Source organism: Sceloporus undulatus, chromosome 6, assembly GCF_019175285.1.
Source record: "Sceloporus undulatus isolate JIND9_A2432 ecotype Alabama chromosome 6, SceUnd_v1.1, whole genome shotgun sequence".
Lineage (NCBI taxonomy): Eukaryota > Metazoa > Chordata > Lepidosauria > Squamata > Phrynosomatidae > Sceloporus > Sceloporus undulatus.
Window position 1 is genome coordinate 101815232 of NC_056527.1, and position 11383 is coordinate 101826614.

The window sequence follows — 11383 nt, forward strand, 5'->3', positions numbered from 1 at the left end:
TGACAGAGAAAGAAGATGGAGGACCAACAGTTCAGTTGAAAATCTTGAGAGAGAATGTCTGTTAGTCCTAAAGTGGGAGTGAGCTAAATCATATGGCTAGTTTGAATGAGAGAGGGAGGGAGGGAGAGGAGTTTGCATGCAGGAAATCCATCTAAGGAGGGGGGTGGGTGGGAAAGAGAATACAAAAATCTTCCAACAGTTAGGGGCCCAGGATACCTGTGATAGTGGAAAAACAGCAAAACAAAAACAAAACTCAAAACCTGTTGTTGTTTAACTTGAGAGAACACCTTCAGCCTCCAGTGCCCACTTCTGGAAGACACTGACTATAGAAGCACTGGAGGAACTTTGTATGTAGAGAGATCTTGTAGGACTTTTGAGACTAACTGAAAGAAAGAAGTTGGCAGCATGAGCTTTCGTAGACTAAAGTCTGCTTCCTCAGATGCATTTGGAGGAACTTTGTTGTTGCTGTTAGCTGTCCTTGAGTGGACTAGAACTCATGGTGACCCTGTGGATGAGACACCTCCAAAACTCCCTCTCCTCCACTGGGAGGAGGCCCTGCAAACCTATATCTGTGGCCTCCCTGATTGAGTCCACCCATCTTATATGTGGTTTCCCCTCCTTCTTCTACTTCTACCTTTCCTAGCATTATTGTTTTTTACCAATGAGTCGTGTCTCCTCATGATGTGGCCAAAGTATGACAGCCTCAATTTGATCATCTTGGCTTCCAAGGAGAGTTCTGGTTTGATCTGTTCAATTACCTATTTGTTTTTCTTTTTGGCTGTCCATGGTATCCTAAGTACTCTTCTCCAGCACCATGTCTCAGATGCATTGATATTCCTTCTGTCTGCTTCCTTTACTGTCCAGCCCTCGCATCTGTACATGGCGATGGGGAATACAATCTCTTGGACAATTATAACTTGAGTACTCAGGCCCGTTACAGACAGGCCTAAAAGTGCGTGCTCCGTGCGTGCTAGGGTTACAAAGGGGCATCCTTTCTGGATGCCCCCAACCCTAGCACGCGTGGAGTGCACACAAAATGGCAGCGGCCGTTCCACATGGCTGCCGCCATTACAACGTCACGACCGCACCACCTCCAAACGAGGCAGCGCGGACGTGACATCTTTGTGCCGCGCGAGGGCGCCTAGAGTGCCCTTTCCGCGGTGCAAGAAGGAGCTCTGAAACAGAGCTCCTTCTGGGATTTGCGTCACTGGGTGCAGCCTTTAGATGGCTGCACCCAGCGATGAAGAGGAGAAAAGGGCCAAGCGGCCCCTTTCTCCTTCTCCCCGCCGTCGCTGGGTGTCCTTGGGGCTTCAAGCCCCAAGGACACCCCTTTCCTTTTGCTGCTTCCCCGTGGCCTGCAAAGTGGCGGATTGGGGCCTCGGAGGCTGCCGGTCTGGAAGCTGAGGCCCCGACACAGCGGGGAAAGGAGCGGGTGCAGGCTGCCCCAAATGGGTGGTCTGTAACCCGCCTCAGTTGAATATCTTTTCTCTTCAGGATCTTTTCTAATTTCTTCATTGCTGCCCTTCCCATTAGTCTTCTTATTTCCTAAGTGCAGTCACCACTCTGGTCAAAGTTTGATGGGAATTCTCTGATGCAGGGAGACCAGGATTCAAATCCTGGCTCAGCCATGGAAACCCACTGGGTGACCTGGGGCAAGTCACACTGTCTCAGCCTTAGAGGAATGCAATGACAACCTCCCCTCCGAAGACACTTGCCAAGAAAACCCCATGATAGGTTCGCCTTAGGGTTGCAGTAAGTCAGAAATGACTTGGAGGCACACAACAACTACAACAAGAACAATATGGCAAGTGGCCAAATTGGAGGGACTCTTCTAGGTACCTAAATTCCAATTCCCCCAAATGGAACTGGTTCAAGCTCTATATCTTCTCCAGGGCCAGGGATTGGGACAAGTTCCTTTTTTTTGTACCCCAAATTCCCCCAAATGGAACTTGTTCAAGCTTTTTCATGAGCCCACCTTCAGGGCTAGAGGTAGAGACAAGTTCCTTTTTTTGTACCTCGATACCCAGAACCCCTCAGCTTTGCTGGCTGGGGATTCTGGAGGAGAAGAGTCCAAAACAGTTGTTTGTTTAAGCATAGCAATAATGCAGTTGGACCCCACTTTCAGGGCTGCAGCTGGCTCCCATGGAACCCTGGGATTTGTAGTTTCCCTGGGTCTGTCAAAAGCCAGGTCTGCCAAAAACAGTGCTGGTGTCCCAGGAGTCTGTAAGATGGAGCCAGGCAGGGACGTAGCCAGGGGGGGGGGGGTCGTGGGGTCCGGACCCACTTCCATTAGATACAGTGAATGGTGTGCGCTGCTGCACCGCTGTGCCCAAGCCCCATTATAATGGTGGCACTTAGTCTGGACCCCCCTTCCTAAAATTCTGGCTACGTCCCTGAGCCAAAGTGGTTGAAATGGTGTCAAACTGCACACACACACAAGTTGTTGTTGTTGTTGTGTGCCTTCAAGTCATTAGGTCCACCTATTAAGGAGCAGAGGATGAGGTTTGCCCGGTCTCCTTCCAAAAAGGCCAAGGGGCGCCTGAGGCAGAGCAGGGCTTGCCCTTTCTGGGAATGTGGGGGCGGATTCTGGCTCTGTGCTGGGAAGCCAAAGGAAAGGCGGAGAGAAGAATTGGCTTTGAATCCTGTATGGTCCCTCCTCCTCCTCCTTCTCCTCCTCCTCCTCCTTCCCACCCAGGGAGCGTCCCCAAATTCCATCCCAGACTCACATTCCCTGCCATGCTCCCATCTCTGCCTCCTCCCCCTCCTTGAAGGAATTGTCCAGGCTTAACAGCTTCCACAGAGAGGGCTCTGTCGGGCCTAAGGCTTTCTTACAGGGCTGCAGTTGCAGCAGCAACAGTTCTGGGGGCCGTTCCCACTGGGCATATAACGCGACATATATAGCTGCGATTCTGACTCAGATTTTTTTCTGAGTTGTAATCGAATCTGACCCATCGTTCCCATTAAAAACGGGTGCAAACAGACCTGTTTTTTTTACCCCTGTTTTTGTTCCCATTGGTATTTTCCCTGTGGTAATTTGAAGCGGGTTATTTTGCTCCCCGTTCCCGTTCCCGTTCTGGAACCTCTTTTTTAAAAGCAGCTGTCAATCAAGTGCCTAAGCGCTTGACATCACAGCCAATCAGTCGCTTAGATGTTTTTCCCCTCTGGCAAATGGAAAAGGGAGCCTCTATTCCCCTCAAATCCCCTAGCATCTTAGGCACTTCTGTGTCTTCCCATAGTTCCTCTGGAAGAGAGAAGGAGCCTCTATTTCCCCCAAATTCCTCTGCATCCTAGGCTCTTCTGTGTCTTCCCTGCTTCCCACTCCACCGGGGGAAAGGCTAGGCGAACGGGGGAAATGGCACCGGTAATGTAGGAAAGATAACAAGCGGGTGACATCCCCAGCTCAGTCCCTTGAGCACTGCTCTTTCCATCCCCAAGCACCCAAATCGGACACCCTTGTCGTTCCCTTTCGTATGCCGCAAATCAGACTCAGGAGGCACAGGAAAACTTGCTGAAAATGCGCTGTTAAATTAAACTGGTTTATCAGCCACTGATTCGGTTTTTTTCAGGATAATTCGATCCCATGGGAGTCAGATTCGAATTCCAATGGGAACGATATCAGAGCAATGCGGATCTAATGTGCGCTCAAGTGGGAATGATGCACCCATGATTCATGTCCTGATCCGTGTTATATGCCAGTGGGAATGGGGCCCTAGTCAGGCAAATGGAAAGGCACTGGAGCAACCCCCAGAAGGGGGTACATATATGGAACGTTTGGTTCTACACACACACACATGCACACACACACACGTATACACATACACTCATCCCTCCATATTTGCGGCTTTGATATTTGCAGCTTTGATTATTCACAGATTTGATTAACATGTCCTCTCTAGGAATATATAGGTCCTCCAGTACAACTCTATGGTCAATTTTAACTAAAGGTTGCATTGAAAGACCTAGAGATTCCTAGAGAGAATACCCTACGAGGCCTTTGTAGTGCCTCCAGGGCAGTTTTATGGTCAGTGTCTGTTGAACGTTGACCACAGAGTTGCTCTGGAGATCCTAGAAATTCCTAGAGAGGTGTCCTCTAAGGTAAAAGCATGATGGTTTTGTTATTTGCGATTTTTCCAGATTCATGAGGGGTCTTGTGCCCCTAACCCTAGCAAATATGTAGGGACAGGTGTGTGTGTGTGTGTGTGTGTGTGTGTGTGTGTACACACACACACACACACACATGTATATACACACATACACATATACATATACATATATAATGTATATACACACATATATACATATATAATATAGTACTATAATAGACACACACACACACACACATGTATACATGCTCTTTGCAATAGCATGTCCATTTTCCCGATGGAGGATAAAAAAACTTTTGTAGGCTATGTTCCATAGGTATTTGTGCCACAATTAACCCATTAACTTTAGTCTCTTTTGGCTTACTTGGAATGACACAAAGTGTGTGGAAGGAATCCTATGTAGCAGTACATGATTCCATGTCAGATCATTTGCCATGTCATATGCTGTGAGGTTAAGATTGAATTTGTGTCAGGGCTGGTACATGGGTGACCTGTGGTGTCCATATTATTGGTGTGGGGAATCCACTGTTGAATTTTTGTTGTTGTTGTGTACCTTCAAGTCATTTCTGACTTATTGTGACCCTAAGACGACTCTATATTGGAGTTTGTTGGCAAGATTTGTTCAGAGTTTTACTTAAGGTGTTGAAGGGGTAATTGATGGCCCTATCTGCACTGGTGCAGGGCAGCTGGGAGCTTCCTGGCTCCAGAAGTGTCCCAACTGTCCTCCTTGCAGTGCCCTCCATTATGATGCTGGGTGGATGACCACGTACATATTCCACTGAGCCACCCGCCGCCACTGTGGGTCATTTTGCTCTGAAGTTGGAATGAGGTGCCCAGTGACTGTCACATGGCTGGATGTCTTGTGGCAGCAGTGGACTTGCAGGACGGGGCAGTGGGATGCATTTCAAATGCATGGTATTTTTTGCTCCAATGGCTTCTGCTTGTGGGTGGGTGAGTGGTGGGTGCTTTTTTATTTCACTTTTTACAACTTCCTCCTCTTCAGACATACTATAATGATTATATTTCTTTCACTGTTTCCTGTATATGACTTCTGCTGCATCAGCATTGCAGAAATAATCAAGTTTGATGCCACTTTAACTGTTGTGGCTTGATGCTATGAAATCCTGGGGATTGTAGTTTGTTGTGGCACCAGAGCTCACTGACAGAGAAGGCTGAATGTCTCATAAAACTACAGTTCCCAGAATTCCATAGCACTGAGCCAGGGCAGTTAAAGTGGTATCAAACTGGATTATTTCTGCACTGCGGATGCAGCCAAAGTTGTTTGCAGTTCACAAACACTTGTGATCCAATACACATTATTACAGTACTGTGATCAGAGTAGGTGGGTGAAGAGCATTTGTGGGAGACACAACTTGCATAGCAGCACAAAATGAACATTAAAACACACACATCATATTGGCACTTCTGCTACTCGATTTGTAGTTTTTTCCTTTCCTTTTCAGTATTTAGGTTTCTATCCCAGGCTTCATATACATTACTAGGGCAGCTTCTGATAAAATAGTAAATCCTGGATTAATTGGAGTATTTTCACACTACACAAAGATAGCACCATGATTCTATTTTGTCAGCCGTGGCAACATCATATAGAATCCTGGGGTTTGTAGTTTAGGGAGAGGCATTTAGAATTCTCAGCCAGAGAATTCTAGCAACCTCTCAAACTACAAATTCCAGGATTTAGACATAGCAGTTAAAGTAGAATCACAATGCTATACAATATTTAGATAATGTGGCAGGTTAGAGTTCAGATATTAGATGATGTTGGACTGCAAGTCCTAATGTGATGAGTCCAATAACATCCGGAGGGCTGCATGATTCCCATCTGTGGCATAAAGGCTTGGTAAGGGCAGCTGACAAGGCAAAGTGGCTCTGTTGCAGCTTGATGCTTGCTGTCCCTATAGCATAATATTGTTAAACCACAGGCAGCTACTGAATATGTCTGGGGAAGACAAAATCGGGAATACATGCAGAGAACAGCAGTCACCAGCAGGTGGCCTTTTCCCCTTTCACAACAGTTTTGATGAGGAATGCTGTACCTGGGCAATATGAACTTAGAATTTCCACTGCAGGGCCATCATGAATCAGCTGCCTTGACTCCTAGTACTGGGAAAAAAGCAGGATGGTAATGAATATACAGTTGGCCCTCCACATTTGCAGCTTTGACTTTTGTGAATTTATTTTTGGATTTGATGAACATATTCTCTCTAGGAATCTCTGCCTTGACCATAAAGATTTCTTGAGAAAACACTTCTCTAGACATTTGTAGGTCCTCCAGCACAATTTTATGGTCAACTTCCATTTGATGTTGACCATAGAGTAGTGCTATGACCTAGGGTTTCCTAGAGGTATGTTATCTGAGGTTTAAAAAAGTGGCTTTTTATTTGTGGTTTTTCCATTTTCACAGGGATCCTACATCCCTAACCCCAGTGAATGAGGAGGACCAACTGTAGTACTATTACTTACTACTACCGACACCACTACTTCCACTCTATACTGAGGAGATTACCGCACCATGAAATAAACTGACTGACCCCTGACGGGCTCCATTTTTTTCTACAACTGCAATCTGGCTGTATCCTAAGTCCAAGCAGCACTTAGCTGGCTGATTTTCCAAAACAGGAGCTTGCTGTTTTGGAACATCAGTGGGCTAAATGCTGCTGGGACCCAGGATGCAGCTGGATTGCAGTTGCCCAGTGGCAGCAGTGGCGATTTGAGTATGATAATATCCGGTAGCAATCTGAAATGTGACTGTATCCTATCAAGGATCAGTCACTTTATTTTGTGGTGCGATAATCTCCTGGGACCTTACCATTTGAGGTCTCTTCCTCCAACAAAGGTAAAACATTTTCCTTAAAAATTTGGACTACATTTAGAATCTTTTACCAAACCTAATATGTTTCCCAATGCAAAAATATAGAAGGATTCCTTAGAAATTCAGTACTCTCTACCTAACAAAAGAGTTTTTGTCTTCACAAAGGACTGAGGCAACTTGGATCTCAAGAGAAGAATCTCTTTTTTTCTTTCGAATCGAACTTAATCCCATCCCCCACAAGTACCCACATAGCAAGGCGAAGAGGCTGCCTGCATAAATGTCCCTTCAACAACACCTGAACTGAGAGTAGCAAATGTCTTCAAACTGCAGGCTTGTGACTAACATACTTTTTGTTGTCCTCCTGTACGATTTTAACATCTTTGCCTGATGAAGAAGCCAGCAGAGCTTAGAAAGCTTGCAACATGTATTTTGTACATTTTGATCGGCCAATAAGGGTATTACTGTTTTGTGGATTTTGCATGTTATTGCACTTTACTTCTGCTGTTGTTGTTATGTGCCTTCAAATCATTTACAACTTGTGGTGACACTAAGGTCAACTTATTACATGGTTTTCCTGGCAAGATTTATTCAGAGGTGGTCTGCCATTGCTTTTCTCTGAGACTGAGAGAGTGTGATTTGTCAACAGTCACCTAGTAGGTTTCCATGGGCCTGTTACAGACTGCCAAAATAAAACTGCTTCAGGACTCTTTGGAGGTATGCTATTTAAATGATGCATGGGTCCTAAGAGTCCGGAGGTCACGCCAAAGCCACACTCCATTCCTAAGCACCGGAGTGCAGCTTTGGTGCAGTTTCTGGATTCTTAGGATGCATGCATCATTTAAACAGCATACCTCCAAAGAGACCCGAAGCAGCTTTATTTTGGCAGTCTGTAACAGGCCATGGCTGAGCAGAGATTTGAAACCTGATGTCCTAGAGTCCTAGTCCAATGATGAAACTACTATACCATCCTGGCTCTCACCACCCCTACAAGAATTACTAGTCAAAAAGGTGATACAAAAATCCTGCTGGACTTTAAGATTCAAACCTGCAAAACATTACAACATCATATGCCAGACATAATCTGAGGCTGGGAAAAAGGAAATTTGCTGAATGCAGCAATACAAGAATCAAAGACAAAGAGAAGGGAAAGAATTTGTTGTTGTTATATGTTTCCAAGTTATTCTTGGCTTATGATGACCTTAAGGCGAACCTATCCTAGGGTTTTCTTGTCAAGTTTCTTCAGAGCGGGTTTGTCATTATCATCTTCTGAGGCTGAGAGTGTATAACTTGCCCAAGGTCATCCAATGGGTTTTTATGCTTGAGTGGAGATTTGAACCCCCATTGGTCTCAAATTGAGATTCAAAGGAGAAAAAAACAAAACCCGGTGGTTCCAGTAGTGATCAGTGCTTTGGGAGTAATTCCAATTGAACTGACAAAATGTCTGAATGAAATTGTCATAGATTGCCATTGGCACAATTAGAAAAAAGTGACACTGCTTGGAACGTGCCACATTATCTGATAATATCTCTTTGATTCCTAGATTGTTGGATAGGTTCCAAGTCATTGATGGTCCAAAACTCCCAACGGTAACACCTGGAAGAGTGTGGAACTGATGATGATAATGACCAATATAGTGACACTTGTATAACTGTGGTCATAAAATTGAGACCTTGCAGTGGTCTTACAAATTGCTAGTACGAGTGCTGATGTTTTAGCAGTAACAGACTTTTGCTTTTTTAGAACTGCTACAACAGGTAAATGCGATGGCCTCATCTGAATTTGCCACTTTTTAGGCTCAATGAGCCGGTAAAAGATATAGGTGCATTTCTGGAATTGCCAGAGATTAGAACATGATGGATTTTTCTTATTGTAACAGTTCCACTGACTGTTTAATTTCTGGGTACAATTTAAAGTGCTGTTGTTGACCTACAAAGCTCTATATGGCTCGGTCCAGACTTTTTGTAGGACCATATCTCCCTTTATGAGTTCATCAGAGTTCCAGGATCTCTCTGTCCTGTGATCTTCTCATGATTGTTTGGTGTGACCAAGGGAGAGGTCCTTCTTGGTGGCTGTTCCAAGACTTTGGAACCCGCTCCCTAGGGAAGCCAAGATGACTCTATTCTTTCTCCTAATTCTTCAAGTTAAAATATGTTTCTGCCATCAGACATTTAGAAACAGACTGGGATGGGCTTCTAGTGCTGTGTGATGTTGTTTTTCAGTTGTATGCTTTAGGGTTGCCATAAATCAGAAATGACTTGTAGGCATTCAAGTTTTTACTGTTTAATCTTTTAAACGTTATAAATGGTTTGTTTTAAAATAACTTTAATATTTATACTTTTATAGAAGGTTTTGTATAGTTTTAAAATTGTATTGTTTTAAAATATGTTGTTAGCTACCTTGAGTCTCATTATTGAAAGGTGGGGATATAAATGAATACAATCCACCTGGGTCAGAGTAGCACCCTACTGACATGGATGTTACTAGCCACCATGGGGAAATGTAGACATTTTTGCACAAGTGAACATTGGCAGGTTTTGGAAGTATATTGGTATGACTTATCTGCTTAGCAGTTCCTCCTGCCAGCATGGATGTTGACATCTCACTTACAGTGTTGTTTACTAGCACAATTCCAGGGAAACCGGCTCTGCGAGTGCCCAGGCTCTTTTTCAGCTGCTCCCATGGGAGGCATGTGGGGGCAGGGATGCGGAACAGAAGCCTGGAGGAGATGGGAGGGTAGCTGAATTTACGGGAAGGAAACTGGAGGAGCTACAATGAACTGGGCTATTGATTTTGATGCATAGCATTGATGCCTTGCTGGTTTACGTAAGAGACAAATGAAGGAAGGCTCTGATCATACAACTAGCACCAAGATTCACATTCTAGAGCAGGGATTCCTTATTTCCAATTGTAGTAAGAATACTGACAGCAACCCAAACATGCTAAATAAGCAGCTGAAAAGAAAAGAAAAACTGATATATCTAGGGAGAAACTGGTAATGCATTTTGTGTGTGTGTGTGTGTGTGTGTGTGGGCCAGATTACTATGAGCTCAGTGGTCAGACTGAAGAAATGTATTGCTGGGCTGAACAAAGGTACCCTGTTCTTAATTCAAAAGTGCAACTACTTACCCAAATGAGTATTATACACCTGATTTCAACTAGAATCATAGGCAGCACACCAACAGCCCCGACACATATATAAGTCCTACAAACCTGAAATCTGCCCATCTCCTTCCAGAGTGGAATATATCTGGCCTTTAGAAAGTTTTTTTTAAAAAAAATATATATATTCACCATTCTTCAAATTTATTACAGAATTATCAACTCTATCCCAATTCAGGTAAAATAATTTTTAAAATTTCATCATGTCACTTCACTTGTGGAGAAAATTGTAAACAAACAACATCACAACAATACAGCACAGCAGTACAGTGGATCCTTGGCATCTGCTGGGCTTTGCTTCCAGGACCTCCCACAGATACCAAAATCAAGTCCCATATATATATATATATATATATATGTGTGTGTGTGTGTGTGTGTGTGTGTGTAGTAAAATGGTGTCTCTTATATAAAATGGCAAAATCGAGGGTTGCCTTTTGGAATTTATACTTTTTTGAATAATTTCAAACCGTGGAAGTTTCATATGCATCCATGGATACGGAGGGCCGACTGTAGTAGCTGCAGTAACAGGCCTTTCATATTTCCTAGTTGTCCTGATTTAGCAGGGACAATCCCAAATAATTCTCTCTCATCCCACTTTTTCAGCTATTTTAAAAATGTCCCAGTTTCTCTCTTCTCCTCCCAATTTCCTGCTTTGACCTTAGCTTACTTCAGTTGCTGCAAACTGAGTTCAAAAGACTGAAGTAGTTCTCACTCAGTTAACTCAGCAGGAGGAAGAGAAGAGAAGAAGAAAAGCAAACTGCTGCACCCTCTCCTATCTTATTTATCTTCCACAGTATTAACTTTGCAGTCTGGACAATACTCTAACCATGCTTGGCCACACCTATTCAGGTTTTTATCTGTAACATTTTTGGAGGGTATCTGCCATGGACAGAAAAATGGCTCCTGGACCCAACATAGCTGTCCACCCTTGCTATGGACTATAATGTGCATTCTGTCATTCACATCATAGTGTGGCAAATACTCTTTGTTGTATTTGGGAGCTTTCCTGCTCATTTTGCTGAATGAGGTCTCTGGATATGTCCCCCAAGGTCCTACAATGATAACACCTGTGATGGCTGGTGACTACTGAGGGAGGGAAGGAAGATGGGCAGAGTGGCTAAAGTGAGAAGGAGTTGCATCAAATGGTCGGGGATACTAACTTTTTGGTTCTGGGCCTATTCTCCACCCTTGTCAGGGTACTAAGAATGCTGAAGTGGTGCAGAACAATTCCTGATATCTAACTGAAACTTAAAGAAAGCCTCCCCTCCAAAGAGACAGGTTTCTGTAGGTA